This window comes from Neoarius graeffei, chromosome 18 (assembly GCF_027579695.1).
Source record: "Neoarius graeffei isolate fNeoGra1 chromosome 18, fNeoGra1.pri, whole genome shotgun sequence".
In the NCBI taxonomy this organism is placed as follows: domain Eukaryota; kingdom Metazoa; phylum Chordata; class Actinopteri; order Siluriformes; family Ariidae; genus Neoarius; species Neoarius graeffei.
This window is the reverse complement of record NC_083586.1, coordinates 6,384,911-6,409,115: the sequence shown is the minus strand read 5'-3', so window position 1 is coordinate 6,409,115 and position 24,205 is coordinate 6,384,911. Positions and strand designations below refer to the sequence as shown.

The 24,205-nt window shown below is 43.3% G+C and overlaps 3 non-coding genes across 3 annotated transcripts; 1 reads left to right on the top strand and 2 right to left on the bottom strand.

The window, feature by feature from the left end:
• Positions 1-4,611: 4,611 nt before the first annotated feature.
• On the bottom strand, positions 4,612-4,723 carry LOC132866879 (U5 spliceosomal RNA). Its single transcript, XR_009650645.1, has one exon. It is a non-coding gene; the product is annotated as a U5 spliceosomal RNA (small nuclear RNA).
• Positions 4,724-8,246: 3,523 nt separating this feature from the next.
• Positions 8,247-8,334, bottom strand: trnay-gua (transfer RNA tyrosine (anticodon GUA)). The gene is given in 2 exon segments: positions 8,247-8,282; positions 8,298-8,334. It is a non-coding gene; the product is annotated as a tRNA-Tyr (tRNA).
• A 1,331-nt stretch (positions 8,335-9,665) lies between these two features.
• Positions 9,666-9,739, top strand: trnai-aau (transfer RNA isoleucine (anticodon AAU)). The gene has a single exon. It is a non-coding gene; the product is annotated as a tRNA-Ile (tRNA).
• Positions 9,740-24,205: the final 14,466 nt, after the last annotated feature.

Genomic DNA, 24,205 nt, shown 5'->3' with positions numbered 1-24,205 from the left:
TTTAATGACAATTTAGTAAGTGGACTATTGATAAATGATATCAGTGATCATTTACCAGTTTTCTCAGTTTATGAAACAAAACTTGGGAATAATAAACCAGAAAACACAAAACTTTTCAGACGACTTAGATCAGAGGAATCAATTAACACTTTTAGAAATTACTTGCTGGCACAAAATTGGGATGAAATATACCAACTAAAAGACATAAATAAAGCATATGAGGAATTCTTGAGGATATTTATATCATTATATAATAAAAATTGTCCAATTGTTCATTACAGTAAAAAAGTCAAACATACAGTATGTCCATGGATTACAAGGGGTTTACAAAATGTCTGTAAAAAGAAAAATACATTGTATAGAGAGTTCATAAAGCAGATAACTAAACAGGCAGAGGATAGATATAAAAAAATATAAAAATAAATTAACTAATATTATAAGGGCTGCTAAGAAAGAATATTATAAGAAATTATTAAACGATAACAGAAATAATATCAAAGTAATTTGGAGCACTTTGAACAGTATTATAAAAAATGGGTCAAGATATCTAAATTATCCAAAGTACTTTCTTAATAATGACAAATATGAATATAACCATTATTTTCAACCATTACTTTGTAAACGTAGGACCAATCTTAGCGGAACAAATCCCAGATCCAGGAACATCTGCTGAAAATCTGGGCAATTTGATGGATAATAATTCTTTTTTCAATGTTCCTTACAACAGTGGAAGAAAAAGAAATTCTTGATATTGTTGGGAAATGTATGAACAAAAAATCTACCGACTGTGATGACATTGACATGATGATATTGAAAAATGTTATTGATGGAATATCCAAGCCATTCACATATGCAATTTGTCATTTCTAACTGGTAGATTTCCAAACAGAATGAAAACAGCAAAAGTCATTCCTCTGTACAAAACTGGGAGCAAACACCACTACACAAACTACAGACCTGTCTCACTACTTCCGCAATTCTCCAAAATTCTCGAAAAACTTTTCAATAACCGATTGGATAAATTTATTGACAAACATAAACTACTTAGTGACAGTCAATATGGATTTAGAGCACATAGATCAACATCACTGGCTTTAATAGAATTAGTTGAAGAAATCACCAATTCCATAGAGCAGAAAAAACAGGCAGTTGGAATATTCATTGATTTAAAGAAAGCATTTGATACAATAAATCATGACATATTAATAAAAAAAACTGGAACGATATGGCATCAGGGGTATAGTTTTAAACTGGGTTAAAAGCTACTTAAGTAACAGGAGACAGTTTGTGAAGCTGGGAGATTGTTCTTCCTGCATGTTTGGACATAACTTGTGGTGTTCCCCAGGGGTCAGTGTTAGGACCAAAGTTTTTTATACTATATATCAATGACATATGTAGTGTATCTAAAGTAATGAAGCTTGTCTTGTTTGCTGACGATACAAATATCCTCTTTTCTGGTGATAATTTAATGGAACTATTGCAGGAGATCACAACAGAAATAAGTAAATTAATAACATGGTTCAACAGTAACAAATTATCATTAAACCTGAACAAATCCAAAGTAATATTATTTGGTAACAACAAAACAAACACACAACTAAATATTCAAATAGATGGGGTTATTATAGAAAGAGTTAAGGAAATCAAATTTATTGGAACAACTATTGATGAAAAACTTAGCTGGAAACCACAGATAAAAAACATACAATCCAAAGTATCAAGAAGTATTGCAATATTAAACAAAGTCAAACAGTTTCTAGATCACAGTTCACTCCGGATTCTTTACTGTTCCCTGGCTTCACCTTATTTAAGTTACTGTGCAGAGGTATGGGGCAATAATTACAAAAATACAATACATTCATTATTCATTCTCCAAAAAAGAGCAATAAGGATTATACACAAGGCTGGTTATCGGGATCATACAAATACATTATTCTTACAGTCAGAAATACTGAAATTTGCAGATCTGGTGGACTATTAAACACCACAAATATTATTCAAAGCAAACAATAATCAACTACCACATAATATTCAAAAACTGTTCACTGAAAGAGATGGGAGTTATAATTTAAGGGGTTTATTTAAATTAAAAAATTATAGGGTGCGCACAACCAAGAAACGTTTTTGTATTTCTGTTTGTGGGGTAAAGCGGTGGAACAGTTTAAATGAGGAGCTCAAGGGATGTCCAGACATGAAGCATTTTAAAAAGATCTCATCTCATCATCTCTAGCCGCTTTATCCTTCTACAGGGTCGCAGGCAAGCTGGAGCCTATCCCAGCTGACTACGGGCGAAAGGCGGGGTACACCCTGGACAAGTCGCCAGGTCATCACAGGGCTGACACAGACAACCATTCACACTCACGGTCAATTTAGAGTCACCAGTTAACCTAACCTGCATGTCTTTGGACTGTGGGGGAAACCGGAGTACCCGGAGGAAACACACGGGGAGAACATGCAAACTCCACACAGAAAGGCCCTCGCCGGCCCCAGGGCTCGAACCCAGGACCTTCTTGCTGTGAGGCGACAGCGCTAACCACTACACCACCGTGCCACCCCATTTTAAAAAGATGTACAAAAAATTTGATTTTCACAAGGTATAAGGATGAAGGGGATTAATCATAACTGGCTGTTTATTGTGTAAATTTTCTTTTTTTCTTTTTTGAGTCTTCATCTATTTGTTTTCTTTTTATTTTGTTCTCCATTGTGAGTGTGGTATTTGTAGTAAACTTGTGTGTAGACATATGGATATACACATATAATTAATTCATTATATGATATAGTTATAGAGAATTGATATCTGAATAGTTGAAGTAATATATATATATATATATATATATATATATATAAAAGGAAGCTCGATAATCAATTTATATTGACTAAAGTAGAGGGTGGGATTAAATAAGTTTTTACTTCAGCCCACTCCTTTTCAGACATGGAATGTATTTTTGTATTTTTGTCTTGTTTTCTTTTGTTTTGATTTTGATATATTATTATTCCCTATATTATTTAAGGTTTATTTTCTAATTTAGTGGCTTTTTACGTGTTCTTGTTGCAAATGCTGTTTTGTTTTTCTTGTTATCTGCTTATTTATTCATTGTTTGTTTACATGTTTGAAATAAACTATCATCATCATCATCACTGCAACCGCACTTGCTAATTGACACCGCGACCACGCCCCCAGAGTGAATATTCATGAGCGAATTGGGCGTGGTGTTTCGCCCAGTGGAAACCTACAGTAACCCTTTGTGTACCGCGCACGGGGTGGGATTTTTTCTCTTCAATCAGAAATATTGGTAGGGACACGCCCATACCGCCCACACCCAATTCTACACCTGTGTTGTTGAGCATGGAGAAAACCAGAAAATAGGGAAAAAGTTAAAGCAGGCAAAATAAAGAATTTTTTCTTTCTTTTTTTTTTAAATAAGGTAACTATTCTTAAATCTACTATAATACCACATGAGCGTATAGAATAAAAGAACCAAATTCTTATTTTAACTCTACTCTAGAAAAAAAAAACATTTATCAACTTCACTTAAAGAGTGTCAAACAAGAATTTAAAAAAATCCTTTTTTGAGCAAAAGCATTATTTCTGAAGATACTACAATATGAGGTTGATAGGAGCAAACCCCTAGTCCAGGTCCCTGTTCTCACGTTTTCATTTACAGAATAGATCAGATAGTAAATTGATAAGAATAAACACCACGCTTAAACTTAACCAAAAGTCCGAAAAACAATAATTTACTACTGTCAATGATTTTAAATATACCACTTCTACATATTAAAATCCAGAAAGGTAAACACAGCTAGACTCCGCCCCCAACAGCTGGATCCTTTTGAAGAGAGACATTTCCTTGTAGAGTGTATGTGGCGATGCTTCCATCCAAAAAGATCAATAGTTCTAACACTTGATAACCAAAAATGTTCAGCTCTGCCAGAGCAAAGCCTACAAAAATACGTTCAACTCGTTAACATTTCTCTCCCACACCGCCCACACCCAATTCTACACCTGTCTTGTTGAGCATGGAGAAAACCAGAAAATAGGGAAAAAGTTAGGGCAGGCAAAATAAATATTTTTTCTTTCTTTTTTAAAATAAGGTAACCATTCCTAAATCTATAATACCATATGAGAGTATTAAATAAAAGAAACAAATTCTTATTTTTATTCTTTACTCTACAAAATAACCTATTTATCAGCTTCGTTTAAAGAGTGTGTTAAATAAGAAAAAAAAATTCTAGAACGAAGATAGAAGTACGACAACATCAGGTTAGTATATGGAGCTGAAAGAACAAATTCCTACCCCAGCTCGTTGTTCTAAAAAAAAATCTGCTTAATATTACGCTCTCGTTTCAGAGAACAAATCAGATATTAAATTGAGTACAATAAATACCACACTTAATTCTAAACAAAATGTGGAGAAATGATAACTTACTGCAGCTAATGGCTTTAAATATACCACTTCTACATATTAAAATCCAGAAAGGTAAACACACCTAGACTCCGCCCCCAACAGCTGGATCCTTTTGAAGAGAAACATCGCCTTTTGAGGCGTGTGGGAGATACTTCTCTGCAAAAAAATCAACTGTTCTAACATTTGTTGACTAAAAATGTTCAGCTCTGCTAGAGCAAAGCCTACAAAAATATATTGAACTCATTAACATTTCTCTCCAGCAATCTTTAGCAAAAGGCGAAAGACTTATGCGTCAATGAAGAGAAACCTGAGCTGTACTTTACACTGGATCAGGTTAGTGACACTGGATTGGAGGTGCAGAAAGCTGGTATAGGGTAAGGTGGCCTGGGCCAATCTCTTACACCTTTACAGCTTTATTAGCCATTGCACACAGGCAGAGAAATGTCTGACGAATGAGCTTTTTTGAAAGAAAGATCGATAGATCGATCGATCGATAGATAGATAGATAAGCAAGCGGGATGGGGGGGTGTTGAATTTTGAAAAGGAACAGTTGAGTGCTGTGTGATCTGTCCAATATCACGGATATAGCCTATAAATTAAATATGAAAACATCAGCTGGAGTTTGATTATTGACAGGAACGCTGTTGACCCCAGCAGTAAGTGCTTTCCATACCACATTTTTTATTGATAAATGAGAGTTGTTGCGTCATCCTCGTTAGTATAGTGGACAGTATCTCCGCCTGTCACGCGGAAGACCGGGGTTCGATTCTCTGATAGGGAGACTTTAAAAATGTATTAACTTGTGCAGCAGGGGGATGGAGTGGTTCACACTGTCGCCTCACAGCAAGAAGGTTCTGGGTTTGCGGCTGGCGGGGGCCTTTCTGTGTGGAGTTTGCGTGTTCTGCCTGTGTCACCTCTGGTTAACCCCACAGCTCAAAGACATTTAACATGGGGTGGTGTTGGGCTGAAGTGCCCTTGAGCATGTCGTGTATATATATGAATGACCACATTTTGCGTCAATTAAATCTTATTAATAGTAACAGATCTAGATAAATCCAGTGACTATAGACCAAACTTTAATATGCCTAAAGTCACTGTTAATGTCAATTATGACTATTATAAATTTCCAATGGTAGACCCTCTGATGATGTTCTTCTAATAATATTCTATTTCTAAGTCTAGTAAAAGTCAGACGAAAAAAGGTTTTCTGTGTTTTTAGCTTTTAGGTAAATATCAGAAAATTAAGTTAGCTAATTTAATGGATGCCTGCTAACCTATCTTTGCACATGGAGCATTAGCAAACCTCCCTCGTGATAGTGAGAACTGGCAGCCTGGATTTTTCCATTGGCTCACGCGCTCGACCCCCAATCCAATGTTGCTTTGGTTGGCCAAAGTTATGAGGTTGCTGTGGGGTACTAAGACTAGACTAAATAACAAAATTAAATGATTCAGACATCCCTAGTTTCCCGGACACTCTGGGAGTCTCCCCAGGAGCATGTAGACAGAGACAGGAAAGGCAGGAGAAACTTGATCTAATGCCGCTTTTCCACTACAAACGCGGCTGAGTCGTGCCGTGCCGAGTCGAGCTGAGTCGAGCTGAGCGGGGCTGTTGGAGTTGCATTTCGACTACAACTGCGCTGAACCGTGCTGGCTGGAAGTGGGTGGACACATTGGGTGGAGTTAGCGAAAGTGGGTGGACGTCATGTGATGTCGTTAAGCAGCGCAAACAGTGACATCAGTGACAGTGGCGGAACAAGTCAGAGCCGGGCCGGGGGCGGGGCAAATGACCGGGCCCTTTATTAAAGCTTATCATAACATCATTTTAGGCTACAAAATGTCCGCAACTGCGGTGTTTACCAATTTCAACACTACCGGGTGCAACTATGTTATTTAGTACATCAAGTCCTTCAAACGAACATGTAACTCAGAAACAAAAAACATTAGGATACTGTACATGGCTCATAATAAAACATCAATAGCCTATACTGCGCACATTATTTGAAGGGCATACGAATGAGCGCTCAGAGTGGTGACAGGAAGAGTCAGAAATAAAAGGAGGGCAGTGCAAACCTCACTGAATGCACTGTGTTTACCAATTTCAACACTACGGGGTGCAACTATGTTATTTTGTACATTAAGTCCTTCAAACGAACATGTAACTCAGAAACAAAAAAACATTAGGCGACATACTGTACATGGCTCATAATAAAACATCAATAGCCTACTGCGCGCATTATTTGAAGGGCATACGGCGAGCCTTGCGCTCCGCGAACTCGTCCACGATGCTCTGTATGTCACTGATTCAGTGAGCTTTTAAGCGGTAGTCTCACGACCCGAATAGTAAACAATAAACATGGAGGACATGGAGTCGTTAGTGTTGCTGGTCTTGGTGCTGTGGCTTGTTGTCACCGACAACGCCAACAGATACTGGCAAGAGCGTATAGATGAGGCGAGGCGCATAAGGCTTCAGAAATTCTCGTAATTCGTAATTCTCCTTCTTCCGGGTTTACGGTGTTTACAGATCCCAGCGTGCTCGCGGGGCGTGTGTGGGCATGTGAGGACACTCCTCCTCACCAATCAGTGCACAGGGGAGTGTCTGCTCACGCCCCCAGACTCAGTCGGCACGGTTTGGCTCGCTTCAGCCCCACTCCAAAACGGTGCGAGTTTTAGGGGCTAAGCAGGGCTGAAACGAGCTGAGTCGTGCTGGTTTTTGGTAGTCGAAACGCGAGCCGTGTCGGGCTGAAGTGAGCTGAAGCGAGCTGAAGTGAGCTGAAAAAGGGTAGTGGAAAAGGGCCATAAGTCTTATTTGGAAAGTTGTAAATTAAATTGTAATGACTGGCTATTGCTGACAAGGCCGGATTAACTATATGGGCCTGCGGCACAGTGCCCAGGGGCACCAACCACTCACAGCCAGTGGGGGGGGGGCACCACATGACAGAAACTTTAAAAATATTTTTCGTGAATGTTTGTACACTTAAAATGGTTATACACTTGACATTGTTAAATAGTCATATATAATTCATTATGAACACTAATTTCATAAGAACAACAACAATAACTAGACTGGACAATTCCCCGGGGGAAATTGTGAGAGGATGCAGTGCGTGAAGCAATTTGGTCACTCATGTAAGCTAGCTGTGAATGTGTGACTTGCTATGAAGCTACAAAATTGAGTGATGTGTTAAAAGTAGTAAACTGTTATGCAACTTAGCAAAAGTTACCTGCCTTGGTGAATGAATATCACTAAATTCCCATTTGTTTGCTCCTTGTAGTATCAGCACAATAAGCTGGCATCAAAAGGAGCAACCTGCCAGAAAAACTGCAATAACATTGGGCGAGATGTCAAGGTCAGTCAAACTTGTAAAAACGACAGAATCCTATCCCAGAGAATAATTTGTGAAGATGTAAGTTAAAATTTGCCTTATTTTTGCAGATGCCCCAAAGGTACTGTGCCCAGCCAAAAGTACTGCACTCAGCCTTGAGAAGCACCAGAGGGACATCCACCGGAGGGCCTCGGAAGAACTGCGCCCGGCCACGAGAAGCTTGTAAGGTACCGGACACAGACGTGACGACAGGTTCCACTTGAGGACCGCAGAGGTACTTTGCCCAGACAGTACATGGCGCCTCAAAGGTATTACACCCAGCCACGGTTGGTCCTCAGAGGTCCTGTGGGCATTCCCGTTTGCCTCTAGTGGCTAGGATTTGGTGCTCTCACCGCCGTGGCCTGGGCTTGATTCCTGGTCAGGGAAAAGTCTTGGGGTGTGTTTTTTTTTTTAACCCCCACCTCCCCATCTTTATTACTAAAATAGCATCAGACTCTCTGTCAGAACAAACGCTTCCATCAAGCCGGATTCTAACCGGCAACCTAAGGATGGCCATCGCAAGCAACTACAGTCCTCCGCTCTTCCAACTGAGCTATCAAAGGGTACCCTGAAGTGCTTTTCTGCTGAGTGAGACGTCAAGCAACATCTCCAACAGCGCTTGCTTTTAATATACTGCATATATATTGTTTTGTGCCAAAACTCGTTTTGCACAAGCTGGCTTAACCTACCAAATTATGTGCACCCGCAATACGCAACGCAATGAAATAATTTAAAAAATCTATTATAAATAGTGATTTCTCTTCAGTCTTTTAAGGCTGATGAAAAGCTCAGTTTCAAAAGAACAGAAACAAATGAATGGATCTTGTTTGTTTCGGGCATTTTGGCAAATGTGAAAGCAAACTCCAGAGAAGTTGTGTTGACGATGACTGTGATACTCCGTACACAAAACTCCAGTTGAACTCCAGGATCTATTAAAACAGTATTCATTTTTAGTATTCCGGACCTTGAGGCTTTATTTCCTATTCTGATTTAATCAAATGGATTTATTCAAACGTTGTAGGCTTGTCCTCACCAATTTACCAGTGGCCTTCACAGAGATGAGAGCATGAAGAGAATTGCTCAGTCAGGGCAAAGTGCAAGGGCAGGAAAAGCTTGTTGGTACTTTAATTACATCGTGTGGCCGTACAGTGTAATTGCTTCTAGATATTCTCAAAAAAAGATCTGAAAATTGATCTCTGCTCATGCTGGTAATGAAGTTACTTAAATTTGAAATGCTGACTCGTGTTTTTGTTTTCTTTTTGCGGCTGAGGAACCACGTGACCGCGTATCACTATCATCACCACTGTTGTTTCCACAGTCAGATATACAATTATTGTCCTAGCTCAGTAAAGAAGGTTTGTGTGATTGTAAAACTGAGCAGTGGGACTTTGCCATTTTTCTGAACTGTGGGACTTTGCCATTTTTCTGCCTGATGCCCATGGTAAAAAAAGTCAGGACTAAATCATCATCATCAAAGAGAGAGAGAGAGGATTGAGAGAGAGAGGACTACCAGGAAATACCTTCTTTTGACGCATGTTTCAGGAAGCAGATGTTGCTTTATTGTTCAGTGTGAGCAATTGGGTCGAGGTTGGTGAGAAGTGGTTCTTCAGAGCACATGGTGGCTTTTGGACCACCATGTTGAAGAAGGGAAGTAGGTGTCCATCCTTCTTTCACATTGTTAAAGCTATCCATGCTGACTTTGCTCAGTAGATAGAATACGTTTTTCAGACTGGATGTTGGGATTTTCATCCCCCTGTGTAAATACTGTATGTGAGTGGGTCGAACTGTGGGCTTCAAAACAATAATCAAGAGAAAAGACATCTGTTCAAGGCAAAGTCACTGCCTCGTCACTATTTAGTGAAGCACCTCAGCAGCCATGACATTTTTTTTCTTTGGCCAGTTAGCTCAGTTGGTTAGAGTGTGGTGCTAATAACGCCAAGGTCACAGGTTCAATCCCTGTACTGGCCAGTTCTCTCCTTTACAGGTCCTGTTGTTGTCAGGACAGGGGAAGCCTTTTTCTGTTGAGGGAAATGTTCTGCAAAACAAGAGCTTCTCTGGTTGTTTTGCAAAATGTCAATCGATTCCTTGTATCTGGATGTGCCATTGAAATACAGTAACTCAACTGATTGCAGGATGCAGGAAATTCAAATACACGCATTAGATTGCCTCAAAGAGAAGCACTAATGAATCTCGTAAAAATCAGTGCTCCTTTTTCAATTCATCTAATTGTGCTTCATTTTGAAAGTAACTTTAATTTCATAAACTCTAAAAGGTATCTTTAGTTGCTTGAATCACTCAAAACCACTCCAAAACAGCAATTACCGAAGGATCCAGGAAGGTAGTAGCCATTGTTAGGGTATGATAGACAGATAGATGGTCTTTTTCTTTGTATTTTCTCTTCTCTTATTCACCACTAAATAATACAGTCATTAGCTGACTGCTTTTCCAGAAAGTCCATAGTGAGAATTCACCAGTTGACCACTATTTTATTCTGAGGGGACTGACTCAGATGTTTTTCATTTAAAGTGCACAGGATCTGATCAGAACTTGAGCTCATTCACAGCCCAACCCACACAATCCAATGTGGCAACAGAGGGTACAATGGATGGTCCATCACACCATGTGAGCAGACCATGTGAGTTAAACATTGATGGGCAGTAATCACTCTGATTTGGTTCTAGGGGCACAGCCAATTATGCTTTCCATCCATCCATCCATCCATTATCTGTAACCACTTATCTTGTACAGGGTTGCAAGCAAGGTGGGGCCTATTCCAGCTGACTATGGGCGAGAGGCAGGGCACACCCAGGACAAGTCACCAGATCATCACAGGGCTAACACATAAAGACAAACAACCATTCACACCTACAGTCAATTTAGACCCACCAATTAACCTAACCTGCATGTCTTCAGGGGAAAACAGAGCACCCAGAGGAAACCCACACAAGCACAGGAAGAACATGCATACTCCACACAGAAAGGCCCCCATCAGCCACTGGGCTCAAACCCAGAACATGCTGGCTGTGAGGCGACAGCGTTAACCACTACACGACTGTGCCACCGCCAACTGTTCTAATGCTCCCCGAGCCACCATGTTGCACCCAAATCCAGACCTATAGTGCCCAATATCATTGAAGCTGTGATGGTACTGGAATAAACCTCAGATCCAAAATTGCAGAAGTGGACCATACCTATCTTGAAGAGAACTTGTTCCATGTTGATGGAAACAAAGGGTTTGGGATATGCAAGCTTGCTCAAAAGCAGCCTTCAGGTGAAATATATTATTTAAAGAGGTGCAAAGAGCAGCTTCAGAGGTTCCACTGAGAGTTGAACTCAGACCACTGGATTCAGAGTGCTAACCATTACACCATGGAACCAAGACACAGCTGCAAGATTGTCTTTACCATCAAATTACTGCCATATAACTGACCTCGCTCTGGCAAAAAATTTAGCACCCACTTGGTCAAAGGTGTACACAAACCACCAATCCCCATGCATGAATCAGGGACCTTCAGTCTTACGCTCTCCCTACTGAGCTATTTCAGCATGCCCTACAGGGTTTAACTCATGGCTTCTTCCATGCAGTTGGATACAGCCTTTGGGCCTTGTGAAATGTATGCAGCAAGCAGAAATTTGTTTTTGAGATCACATTCCATTATAGTACATTATAGGCATTAAGCAGATGCACAACATCAACTCATCAGACTTGGAGGTAGACCGCCAGATTCAAGCTGCCACCAAAGCCTTCGGTGCTTTACAAAAGCAACTATGGTCTCGCCATAACATCAAGAGAACCAGCAAGTTGAAAGTATACAATGCCGCAGTCTTATCACCTCTGCTTTACGCCAACGAATGTATGAGGCTCTACGGTAAACACTTCAAGTATCTGACCAGGCTACAACTGCGACACCTGCATCAAATCCTCAAAATAAGATGGCAGGACAAGGTCCCCAATGTAGAAGTCCTCAGGCGAGCCAAAACAGTAAGCGTGGAAACCCTTATCACAGCCTCCCAACTTCGTTGGGCTGGACACGTCTACTACCCGAAGCCGTTTTCTACGGAGAACTGAGCCTAGGAAAGAGGCTGACAGAAACAAGGAGGACAGAAACTGAGGTACAAAGACGTTTGGAAGAGGAACATGAAGAATGCCGTCATTATCAATCAGACGTGAGAAAGGGATGCCTCGGTTAGAGCAACATAGTGAAGCAAAGTTAAAAGCTCAGTGTTTGAAATTGAAGACAAGCATCAAAGGGAGTATAGGAGAGCTCACGAAACTAGACATTCCATAGCACCTCAACCGGGCCATTCATGCCACCGCTGCAGACGACTCTGTCGCTCTGGTGCGGGCCTCGCGGCCCATCTGTGTTTCTGTGCATCCTACTGAAGCAGGCATCATCGCTAGCAATGGACAGCCAACAAAGGGTTGCGGACAACTGGCACCATTGGTGGGGCCCCTTTGGCTATTCTGTTATAAGAGCAGGGCTGCCTGAGATTGATGACCCAGGACTAAGCGTGCAATGGTTGACAGAAATGATTTCGAGTAATCCTGACAAGTCCATTGTGCACTTGTGCAATGAGCTAAGACTGTTGCATGATGCAAACACCGGTGAGGCATTCCCAAACCCAGTTGTACGGGTGAATGGTTTCAAACGGGACATGGATCGTCGCCGATGAGGCATTCGTGAAACTTATGTTGAAAAGTCCAACATGAGAAGACTGATGGCAAACGACAGGGGGGGGATGAAGTGCTAGGAACCTGTCTCTATCACTGTAACGGTCCCTATACGTGGTGCAAATTGACATGGGACAGAAGAAGAAAAGAAACTGTATACACCTGGATTTGTCTGGACTGAAATGGGCGACACATTTTTACTACTGATGTGCTTCCTCTTGTTTAGCAAGCCAGCCATGCTTCTGCTGCATCCTTGTGTGTACTCTCAATTAATGGGATCTTGGAAATTTTGGTGTTAGAAGAAATCTGCTTTCCCCTCTCTGCTAAACACATGCAATCGGTAATTTCAAAAGCCCCTGGACAAAGCCTTTCTCTCATCAAATTTGACACACAAACACTGGCTTAAGAGTCCAGTGCCTCATCGATGAGGCCAGTGCGGCATAGGCCTTAACCTCAAATGACCAGCATCAATAGCACTAACACTCATGTGAAGGGGAAACAAAAGCCATCTTGGCCATCTTTCTATTTGGGGCATGAAGCCCCTATTAGCCCCCGTTCTATTAGATATCTGTGTGAACGCAGGTTCATGTCACCTTTGCATTCTTCACAAAATCTGTATGGCTTTACTGATTTTACTGCTTTCAACAAGGGCTGTAACTTCATTGTCTTGGTATGTGATTCAAGTTAGGGAGTAGGACCTGTGATTCCCAGGAGAGACGCTACACTGTGTCCACTATCATAACTAGCAAGAAAATCTTGTGTTTATTTCTCCATGATTTATGACTATTACAATGATTCCATTCACTATATTCTACTGGAAAGAAGGCATCCAAAAAAACAAAACAAAAACAGGTTCATGGGTGACTTATTATTTACAGGCCCCCGGGGCTATATTCTGAGTTTCTTTCTGAATTTGCAGATTTTATCTCAGATCTGGTTATTTACTTAGACAAAACTTTAGTTGTCGGAGATTTTAATATTCACTTTGATAACCCAGAAGACCCTTTGAAAACAGCATTTGTGTCCATTTTAGATTCAGTAGGGATTAATCAGAATGTCATAGGACCGACCCATAATGGTCGTCACACCCTCGATCTAATACTAACATTCGGGTTAAATGTAGAAAATATAGTCATACTTCCACAGTCTGAAGTTATCTCAGATCATTATCTCATCTCATTCAAAATATGTCTGACTAATAATAATGCACCTCACCATGCTACTGTATTAAATGTACATTCACGTCAACTACTGCACAGAGCTTTATAAATGATCTCCCAGAGTTATCAACTTTGATTGGGTCACTGTCGGCCCCTGCAGAACTTGATCAGGGAACTGAATGCTTAGAGTCAACGTTCTGCCATACTTGACCTCATTATCCGCCATAAGCTAATGTAGCTCCTCTTAAAAGGAAAAAGTTCAGAGACAAAAAATTAGCACCCTGGTATAATGAAGACACTCACACTTTAAAACAGACCACTTGAAAATTGGAACGTAAATGGCGTCAAACAAAATTGGTAGCTTTCAAATTAGCATGGAAGGAGAGCTTCCTGAAGTATAGAAAAGCTCTTAGTGCTGCTAGATCAACTTATCTCCCCTCCCTAATAGAAGATAACAAAAATAATCCTAGATTCCTGTTTAATACTGTAGCAAAATTAACCAGGAATAAGTCCACTATAGACATGTGCATACCTGTAGTATGTAGTAGCAACGACTTCATGAATTTCTTTCATGACAAAATTGAGAATATCCGACAAAAAACTCAAACTACTAATTTAAGGTCAGACAATGTAAGAGACCCTGTAGTTAACTGATAGAACTGTATCAGATCAGCAATTAGAATGTTTTACTCCCCTTAGAGAAATTGAATTACTTCCATTAATCTCCGCATCAAAAGCCTCAACTTGTGTACCAGATCCCTTGCCTACATGTCTATTCAAAAAGATAATACCCAAAGTAATTGCACCACTTCTAAAAATAATAAATTCTTCTCTTAGGATTGGCTATGTACCCAAATCCTTTAAACTAGCAGTTATTGATTAAAAAACCTGACCTTGATCCCTGTCAGCTGTCCAATATCAAAACTCCCCTTTATCTGCAAGATCCTTGAAAAAGCTGTGGCACAGCAGCTTGCTCATATTTACATAGGAATAACATCCATGAAATGTATCAGTTAGGATTTAGACCTCATCATAGCACAGAGACAGCACTGGTTAAAGTAGTAAATGACCTACTGTTGGTGTCTGATCAGGGCTGTCTCGCTGCTTGTGTTGCTTGACCTTCATGCAGCATTTGATACCGCTGATCATTCCATTCTTCTGGATAGACTAGAAAATGTTGTGGGAGTTAAGGGAACGGCCCTCTCCTGGCTCAGCTCTAATTTAACTGATCGCTATCAGTATGTTGATGTAAATGGTGCTTTTTCTAGACATACTGAGGTAAAGTTACAAGGTTCTGTCTTGGGTCCACTGCTTTTTTCTTTATATATGTTACCTCTGGGTGATATTATTCGTAAACACTGTATTATTTTCCACTGCTGTGCTGATGACACACAGTTGTGTGGTTCTGCAAAACCTGATGAGAGACACCAGCTTAAGAGAACTGAGTAATGTGTGAAGGACAGACACTGGATGCTTATTAACTTCCTTCTGCTTAACTCTGACAAGACTGAAGCACTTGTACTCGGACCACATGCAGCTAGAAGTAAGCTTTCTGATTACACAGTAACTCTGGATGGCCTTTCTGTTTCTTCACGTGCAGCAGTAAAAGACCTTGGAGTGATTATTGACCCCAGTCTTTCATTTGAAAATCACATTGATAACATTACCTGGATAGCTTTCTTTCATCTCAGAAATATTGCTAAGATAAGAAATTTAATGTCACTCCATGACGCGGAAAAAAACTAGTTCATGCTTTTGTTACTTCCAGGTTTTATTATTGTAATGCCTTACTGTCTGGATGTTCCTATAAGTGCATGAACAAGCTCCAGTTAGTTCCAAATGCGGCAGCAAGAGTCCTTACTAGAACTAGAAAATATGACCACATCACACCTGTCTTATCCACACTGCATTGGCTACCAATCAAATTTTGTATCGATTATAAAATACTACTATTGACCTTTAAAGCACTGAATAGTCTCGTGCCACAGTACCTGAGTGAACTTCTGCTCCTCTATGACCCACCATGCCTACTTAGATCAAAGGGTGCAGGCTATCTGCTGGTTCCTCATATAGTGAAGGTTGCATCAAGGGGCAGAGCCTTTTCTTACAAAGCCCCACAGTTATGGAACAGCCTTCCAAGTTGTGTTCGGGAATCAGACACAGTCTCAGCATTTAAGTCTCGGCTGAAAACATATCTGTTTAGTCAAGCCTTTTGTTAATTGTGTTTATGAGGTAAAGGTGTAGATCTGGAGGGTCCTCAGACATAGAGTCTTTGGTAAACTGGGATGTATGGATGCTGTCAGTCCCCTACTCGCTTGCTCACTCGAGTCTGTTGACGATGTAGTGGCTGGCTGTTTTATGTCCCGGGGCTCCCTCATGCCTGTATTACCTTCTGGCTCTGCCCTTTTAGTTATGCTGTCATAGTTAGGTTTTGCCAGAGGCCCTGCTTGTACTGTGCAATATGTATACAGGTACTGTTCCTACTTATTCAGGTGATATTGTGCATACCTAACAGCCTGCGTTTTCTCTCGCTTCCCCCCCCCCGATCTTTCCATCTGAGTTACATGTCGGTCCTGGGATCAAGATGCCGAACTCTTCTGCTCCTTGGACCTGCCTGATCCATCCTGGTGCCCTGTGTCTGGTTGGAGTCTCATCACATCGTTCCTGTGGAGGACGGCCCCATGTGGACAGTTGAAAGTCACACTTTGAGGATGCTCTGGACACTTACAGTAATGCTTTTATGTCTGAGGACTACAGTTGACTTGCTAACTTTAGGACTACAGTTGCCATGAACAGTTTTGCACTCAAGTTTCCATCAATGAAGAGTTTATAGCATCAACGAAACTGACTTCATGTTAAAACTGTTAATGTTATAGTCATGTTGTCTGTTGTTGCCCAAATAAGGATGGGTTCCCTTTTGAGTCTGGTTCCTCTTGAGGTTTCTTCCTCATGTCATCTGAGGGAGTTTTTCCTTGCCACTGTCGCCACAGGCTTGCTCATTTGGGATAGATTAGGGATAAAATTAGCTCATGTTTTAAGTCGTTAAATTCTATGAAGCTGCTTTGCGACAATGTTTATTGTTAAAAGCGCTATACAAATAAACTTGACTTGACTTGAAAGTCCCTGCATTTGACTGTGCAAAACTCCCAACACCATTCTGTTAACATATATAGGTGCAAATATCAAGAAATAAAAGCTGAAATTCTGACCTATCACATATAGAAGGCAAGCCAAGAAGCCTTTATTTGTCACATGTAATTCTTAAGCACACAGTGGAATTTAAACTCTGCGTTTAATGCATCTGGAGCAGTGAACACACACCCACACACACAAGTGAGCAGTGAGCACACACACATAACCAGAGCAGTGGGCAGCTATGCTACAGCACCCAGGGAGCAGTTGTGGGTTAGGTGCCCTTGCTCAAGGACACTTCAGCCTAACCTCAGGCCATGGCTACCCCATAATAACCTAACCGCATGTCTTTGAACTGTGGGGGAAACCAGAGCACCCAGAGGAAACCCGCACAGGGAGAACATGCAAACTCCACACTGAAAGGCCCCCCTTGGCCAATGGGTTCAAACCCAGAACCTTCTTGCTGCGATATGATAGTGCTAACCACTACACCACCGTGCCACCCACTTTTGACATCAAATGCAAATGTCGTCAGTGTATGGCAAAAAAAAAACCCAAACAAACAGAATTGTCCTTGCTGTTCCAGTACTTTCGGGCTTGCAGCTGGAAATACTGTCAGAGCTGTTGCTCTCAAAAAATTAATCACTACATTCTGAGCAGCTTTCAGAGTGGTGTGGAGGTGAAATGTGGAGAAAACATATTGTAACAGTTCTAACGTAGGGTGGAGCACAGAGGACGGCAGGACAGAGATCAGGTTCGTACACAGGGGTTTTTATTGCCACGCTTTTTTTGCTGACCGATCTAATGGCCCGACGAGATCCATCCCAATCCTTTCGAACGGGGTCTCGATTAATGGTAGAGGGCGCAAAGGCGCTTTTGGGACAGCCGCTGGATTTACTAACTGGCATTCGCGGCACGCTGTACACCACCTACGGACATCGCTGCAAATCCCCGGCCAATAAAATCAGGCCATTATTCGGGCTAGTGTCTTATCTTGCCCGAAGTGTCCAGCCATAGGATTAAAGTGAGCCGCCTGGAATACCAATTCACAGCGGCTCTTTGGAATTAAAAGTTGCGTGACTCGCTCTTTAATTTGAGTGTCCTGCGTCACTCGGTATAACCTATCCTTCATAATCGCGAAGTAGGGGAAGGACAGGGTGGTGTTTGGCTGGAGCGTTTGACCATCGATTACTCTCACTTGGTCAAACACATGTCACATAGTCTCATCTCGCGACTGCTCTAATGGGAAATCCGTGAGGGATTCCCCAATAGAAAGAGGAGGAGCTGGCGGCTCCTCACTCTGACGTGGAGATGACATGGATGGCTCTGTGACAGCTGCTCCTGCCAGAGCGACACCGGGACCTCCCCCTGTCAAATGGCAGGACCCACTCTCTACTAAGCATCTCATTCAATCCCGAAATCCCGGCCAATCCGTCCCCAAAATTACAGAGTGGGTAAAGCGAGGATTAACCGCCGCCTTCACTATAAATTTTTCCCCTCGGAAAAAAATGTGGACCGACACCAAAGGGTAGCTGTGAACGTCCCTGTGCACACACAACACCTTCACCCCCTGTGCTCCCCCCAATGCCTCGTTTTGAACCAGGCTTTGGTGAATTGAGGTCTGGTTACAACCAGACTCCACCAATGCCTGATATGTATCCCCTTGGATACTCACTGGTATGCGATATGCTCCGGCCCGATCGAGGGCGGCCTCTGGCGTGTCGGGGATCCGAACCACCGCACCCACTTCCATCGCTGTGCACTGCTGTTGAAGGTGGCCTGGCTCCCTGCAGCGCCAGCAGACCGGCCCGGGCTTTCCCTCTGCACCGGTGTTCTGGGGCTCACTCACCTGAGGTGGGGGAGAGACGGACACAGAAGGGAGAAACGGGAGGGCACCGCGGGTGCGGTGGGCCGGCTGGGGAGGCGCCGGCCCCCGCCTCTGCGGTGGGGGAATGGGGCGAGGACGGGACACAGGAGGAGGGGGAGAGAGAGAGAGAGAAGAGGAGAGAAGAGAAGATGCCATCTGCTGTCCTGCCGCCAGGACAGCCGCTAAATAGTCCTCCGCCAGCTCGACTGCCCGATCCAGCGATGCCGGGCGGTGGCACTGGACCCACTCAGCGGTTCCTGCTGGCAAGCGAGCGATGAACTGTTCCAGCACCACCTGGTCGATGATTCCCTCGGCGTCGTGGTTGTCGGCCATCAACCACCGCCAGTAGGCATCCCGGAGCAGCTGGCCAAACGCGAACAGCCGGCCGACTTCCTCCAAGCGCAACGCGCAGAAGCGCTGGCACTGCTGTTCTGGGGTGTGCCCCATGTGCTGGAGGATGGCCCGGCGGAGGGACGCGCAGGCCAGCCAGCGGTTGGCGGGGAGCTGTAGCGCGGCCAGCTGTGCCTCTCCCGTTAGCAGGGGGAGGAGGCGCGCCGCGTGCTGCTCCATCGGCCACCCCGAGGCTTCGGCGACTTCCTCAAAGAGTGTGATGAACGCCTCGGGGTCGTCCTGCGGGCACATCTTGGTGACGGTGAGGGGAGACAGGCCCGCGGTAGGAGCGCTGGTGGACCCTGCCGACGCGAGGAGGTGCTGGAACGCCTCTCGATCTTCTTGTTGGGCCAGCACCAGGGCCTTGAAGCGTCGCTCTTGCTCCTTCCAGGGGGTGACGAGCGCCTGATGCTGGCTTTGCTGGGCCGTGGCGAGGGCGTGGACCAGGTCGGTGAACGGGGAGGACTCCATGGGGCTGCTCAGCTGGTGCTCCACTTTCCCGGGTTTCGGCACCACTGTAACAGTTCTAACGTAGGGTGGAGCACAGAGGACGGCAGGACAGAGAACAGGTTTGTACACAGGGGCTTTTATTGCCACGCTTTTCAGCGAACAATAGCTTAATCAAACAGACACACACAACCGGCGTCTGGTTCGGGGATGAGATCCTCTGCTCTCGCTCTCCCTCCTTAAATAGGGCGCGGTCACTGGGAAGACACAGACAAACACAGGTTAATTGCCGTCAGGTGTAGTGATTCTGCCACTTACCTTCCCTTACTCCGCCCTCCTGTCACAGACCGGTGCTTGACCATGCCCCCGCTGCCACACACATCAAATGTTGAAACTGAGAAATTTTATTGTTGTTTGAAAAAGGTATGCTAATTTTGAATTTGATGCCAGGAACACATTTCAAAAAGTTGGAACAGGGGCATGTTTACCACTGTGCTGCATCACTTCTTGTTTTAACAAAACTCTGTAAATGTTTGGGAACTGAGGAGAACAAATGCTGTAGTTTTGAAAGAGAAATGTTGTCCCATTCTTGGATTTCAGTTGCTCAAGCGGGGCGGCATGGTGGTGTAGTGGTTAGTGCTGTCGCCTCACAGCAAGAAGGTCTGGGTTTGAGCCCCATGGCCGGCGAGGGCCTTTCTGTGTGGAGTTTGCATGTTCTCCCCGTATCTGCGTGGGTTTCCTCTGGGTGCTCCGGTTTCCCCCACAGTCCGAAGACATGTAGGTTAGGTTAACTGGTGACTCTAAATTGACTGTGAGTGTGAATGGTTGTCTGTGTCTATGTGTCAGCCCTGTGATGACCTGGCGACTTGTCCAGGGTGTACCCTGCCTTTCGCCTGTAGTCAGCTGGGATAGGCTCCAGCTTGCCTGCGACCCTGTAGAACAGGATAAAGCGGCTAGAGAATGAGATGAGATGAGTTGCTCAAGCATTTGGAGTCTCATTTATCGTATTTTGCATTTCATAATGCACCAACTGTTTCCAATGGTAACATTTTCCAAGTGACCTGATGGACAAAATTCTGGTAACATTTTCAAAGTGAGCTGATGGACAAAATTTTTCACGTTCTAAAAGAAAATACATATCATATGGTTCAATATAGCTCATCGTAGAGCCTGCACAGCTCAGTAGATAGGACCAAGGTTCAACATTCTTTGAGTTACATTTAGCATTTTCTGAACCTAAAGCGTCCTTCAAAAAGGCCACCGAAACCTATTTTCTGAAAGCTCTCTGACAAAGCTCAGCTCACAGTCTGACCATGGGCTGTGACCAGCGACCAAAATCAAATCAGGTTGCAAGATCTTGAAAGCATTGAGCTGCAAATTTGCGCTTAATAAGTAAAACTGCCTTGGGATGAGCAGAGAAAATGCAATCATGACAAAATATTTAACGATTTCATGAGCAGATGACCATTTGCAGATGGATCTTTGACTTTCTGACAGGCAGACCCCAGGTGGTGATAATCGGTAGCCACACGTCCTCCTCGCTTATCCTGAACACAGGTGCGCCACTGGGCTGTGTGCTCAGTCCCCTCATGTACTCCTTGTTCGCCCACGACTGCACTGCTAAATACAGCGCCAACATTGTCATCAAGATTGCTGACGACACAACCATCTTGGGCCTCCTTACGGACAACGATGAGATGACATGCAGAGAGGAAGTGAAGGCATTAGCCAGCTGGTGCCAGAACAACAACCTCTCTCTCAACGTCAGGAAAACTAAGGAGCTGATAGTGGACTACAGGAGACAGCAAGGGAGGACACACTAGGCCATCTACATCAACGAGCATGAGGTCGAAAGGGTCAGCAGCTTCAAGTTCCACACTGTGGTCAGGAAAGCTCGCCAGCGGCTGTGCTTCCTGAGGAGGCTGAAGAAGTTTAGCATGAAGGTAAACATCATTTCAAACTACTACAGGTCCACAATCTACATATCACAAGACTCTGTTTATATCACAAGACTCCGTTTACATATCACCAACATATCTCAAGACTCTGTTTACATATCACCAAAGCATTTACATATTTACTGTTTCCACATTTACCCACACATATCAAAACTCTGTTTACATGGTCAGTACTTCATTGGTCTTCAACAAAGTGCAATTACTGGTAGCCACGCATGTCAATTTTTCCGATGTGCAATACAGGTGCTTGTGCTACACCCCCTCCCCACACTACCACCCTGAGACAATGCATGCATACATCTCAGTTATTTCTATTTTCACTTGAATTTAACTTCCGTTGGTTTTTTTTTATCTTTAGGACTTTGAATCTTTTTTTTAACTGATATTCTGTTAAACTCCTGTTGGGCCCCAGTGCTGAGAGACTTGTTTCTGGTTCTTATCTGGTCCACTGCATTTCATTGCAAGTTGGCCATGTGTTAACATAAAATGAGCAATGAAAATGAACTGAACTGAACTGAACTAAAAAGCTGACTGTTCTCACAACACCAGGCCAAAAGTGGGCCGGGATGGCCCAATCCATGTCTAGCCACTGAGTTTGTGGCAACGCGATCAGGCACTCTGCCCTTGGGAGGTGGAGTGCTGTGATAGTATAGTGGTTAGTACTCTGCGTTATGACTTCAGCAACCCTGGTTTGAAGCTGGGTCATGGCATTGTGCTTTCCATCTCACTATTGAACAGTGACTAAATGGAAATTCGTACGTAGTTTGGATCTCACTTATCATGGCTCTGCTTGGGTCAGTGGTGCAATGGATAACAGGGCTGACTACAAATTAGAAGATTCTCTGCCAGATGCTTGGCTGACCACAAAATGCTTCAACCAGCAGCTGGTTTTCTGGTAAGGGAACACAGATAACTCAGAGTCTGGAGAGCTGTAATCAGAGAAGCGATTGGATTCTGTTCTGGCATCTCCGTAACCCTGGTCGGAATCTGGGTTATCTCATCTCATTATCTCTAGCCACTTTATCCTTCTAAAGGGTCGTAAGCAAGCTGGAGCCTATCCCAGCTGACTACGGGCGAAAGGCAGGGTACACCCTGGACAAGTCGCCAGGTCATCACAGGGCTGACACATAGACACAGACAACCATTCACACCTACGGTCAATTTAGAGTCACCAGTTAACCTAACCTGCATGTCTTTGGACTGTGGGGGAAACCGGAGCACCCGGAGGAAACCCACGTGGACACGGGGAGAACATGCAAACTCCGCACAGAAAGGCCCTCACCGGGCCCGGGGCTCGAACCCAGGACCTTCTTGCTGTGAGGCGACAGCGCTAACCACTACACCACCGTGCCGCCAATCTGGGTTATATCTTAGATTTTTCAGTTTCACTGAGTCACTCTTCATCTCTGAGTTTGTCCATGGATTGCAACTGTTAGCATGGCTTGTGAGGGATAGCAAAATGAGAAAGGATCACCACTGCTTGAAACCTTACGTCCGCTTGGGGCACGATGGTTGCTGTGTGTGACCTCGGATCAGACGCTTCTCGCATTGCTGCTTGGTTCTCTCTTACCCCATACAGCACTTTGTACAAGACTTGTTGTTCACACTGACAAAGGTGGAAGCTTCTGCTCAGAGTCTGACCATGGGCTGTAACCAGCAACCCTTTGAGAGAGGGAAAATTTTCTTACAGATAACATCTCCACTCAGTTCTGCATCACTCTTACAAAGGTGCTTGGAACTTTGTGAACCCTTTAGAATTTTCTATATTTCTGCATAAATATGACCTAAAACATCGTCAGATTTTCACACAAGTCCTAAAAGTAGATAAAGAGAACCCAGTTAAACAAATTAGACAAAAGTATTATACTTGGTTATTTATTTATTGAGGAAAATGATCCAATATTAGATATGTGTCAGTGGCAAAAGTATGTCTACCTTTGCTTTCAGTATCTGGTGTGACCCCCTTGTGCAGCAATAACTGCAACTAAACATTTCCGGTAACTGTTGATCGGTCCTGCACACCGGCTTGGAGGAATTTTAGCCCATTCCTCCATACAGAACAGCTTCAACTCTGGGAAGCTGGTGGGTTTCCTCACATGAACTGCTCGCTTCAGGTCCTTCCACAATATTTCCATTGGATTAAGGTCAGGACTTTGACTTGGCCATTCCAAAACATTAACTTTATTCTTTAACCATTCTGTGGTAGAACGATTTGTGTGCTTAGGGTCTTGCTGCCTGACCCACCTTCTCTTGAGATTCAGTTCATGGACAGATGTCCTGACATTTTCCTTTAGAAATCGCTGGCATAATTCAGAATTCATTGTTCCTTCAATGATGGCAAGCCGTGCTGGCCCAGATGCAGCAAAACAGGCCCAAACCATGATACTACCACCACCATGTTTCACAGATGGGATTATTTTATTAGGCTGGAATGCAGTGTTTTCCTTTCTCCAAACATAACGCTTCTCATTTAAACCAAAAAGTTCTATTTTGGTCTCATCCATCTACAGAATATTTTTCCAGTAGCCTTCTGGCTTGTCCATGTGATCTTTAGCAAACTGCAGATGAGCAGCAAAGTTCTTTTTGGAGATCAGTGGCTTTCTCCTTGCAACCCTGCTATGCACACCATTGTTGTTCAGTGTTCTCCTGATTGTGGACTCATGAACATTAGCCAATGTGAGAGAGGCCTTCAGTTGCTTAGGAGTTACCCTGGGGTCCTTTGTGACCTCGCCGACTATTACACACCTTGCTCTTGGAATGATCTTTGTTGTTTGACCACTCCTGGGGAGAGTAACAATGGTCTTGAAT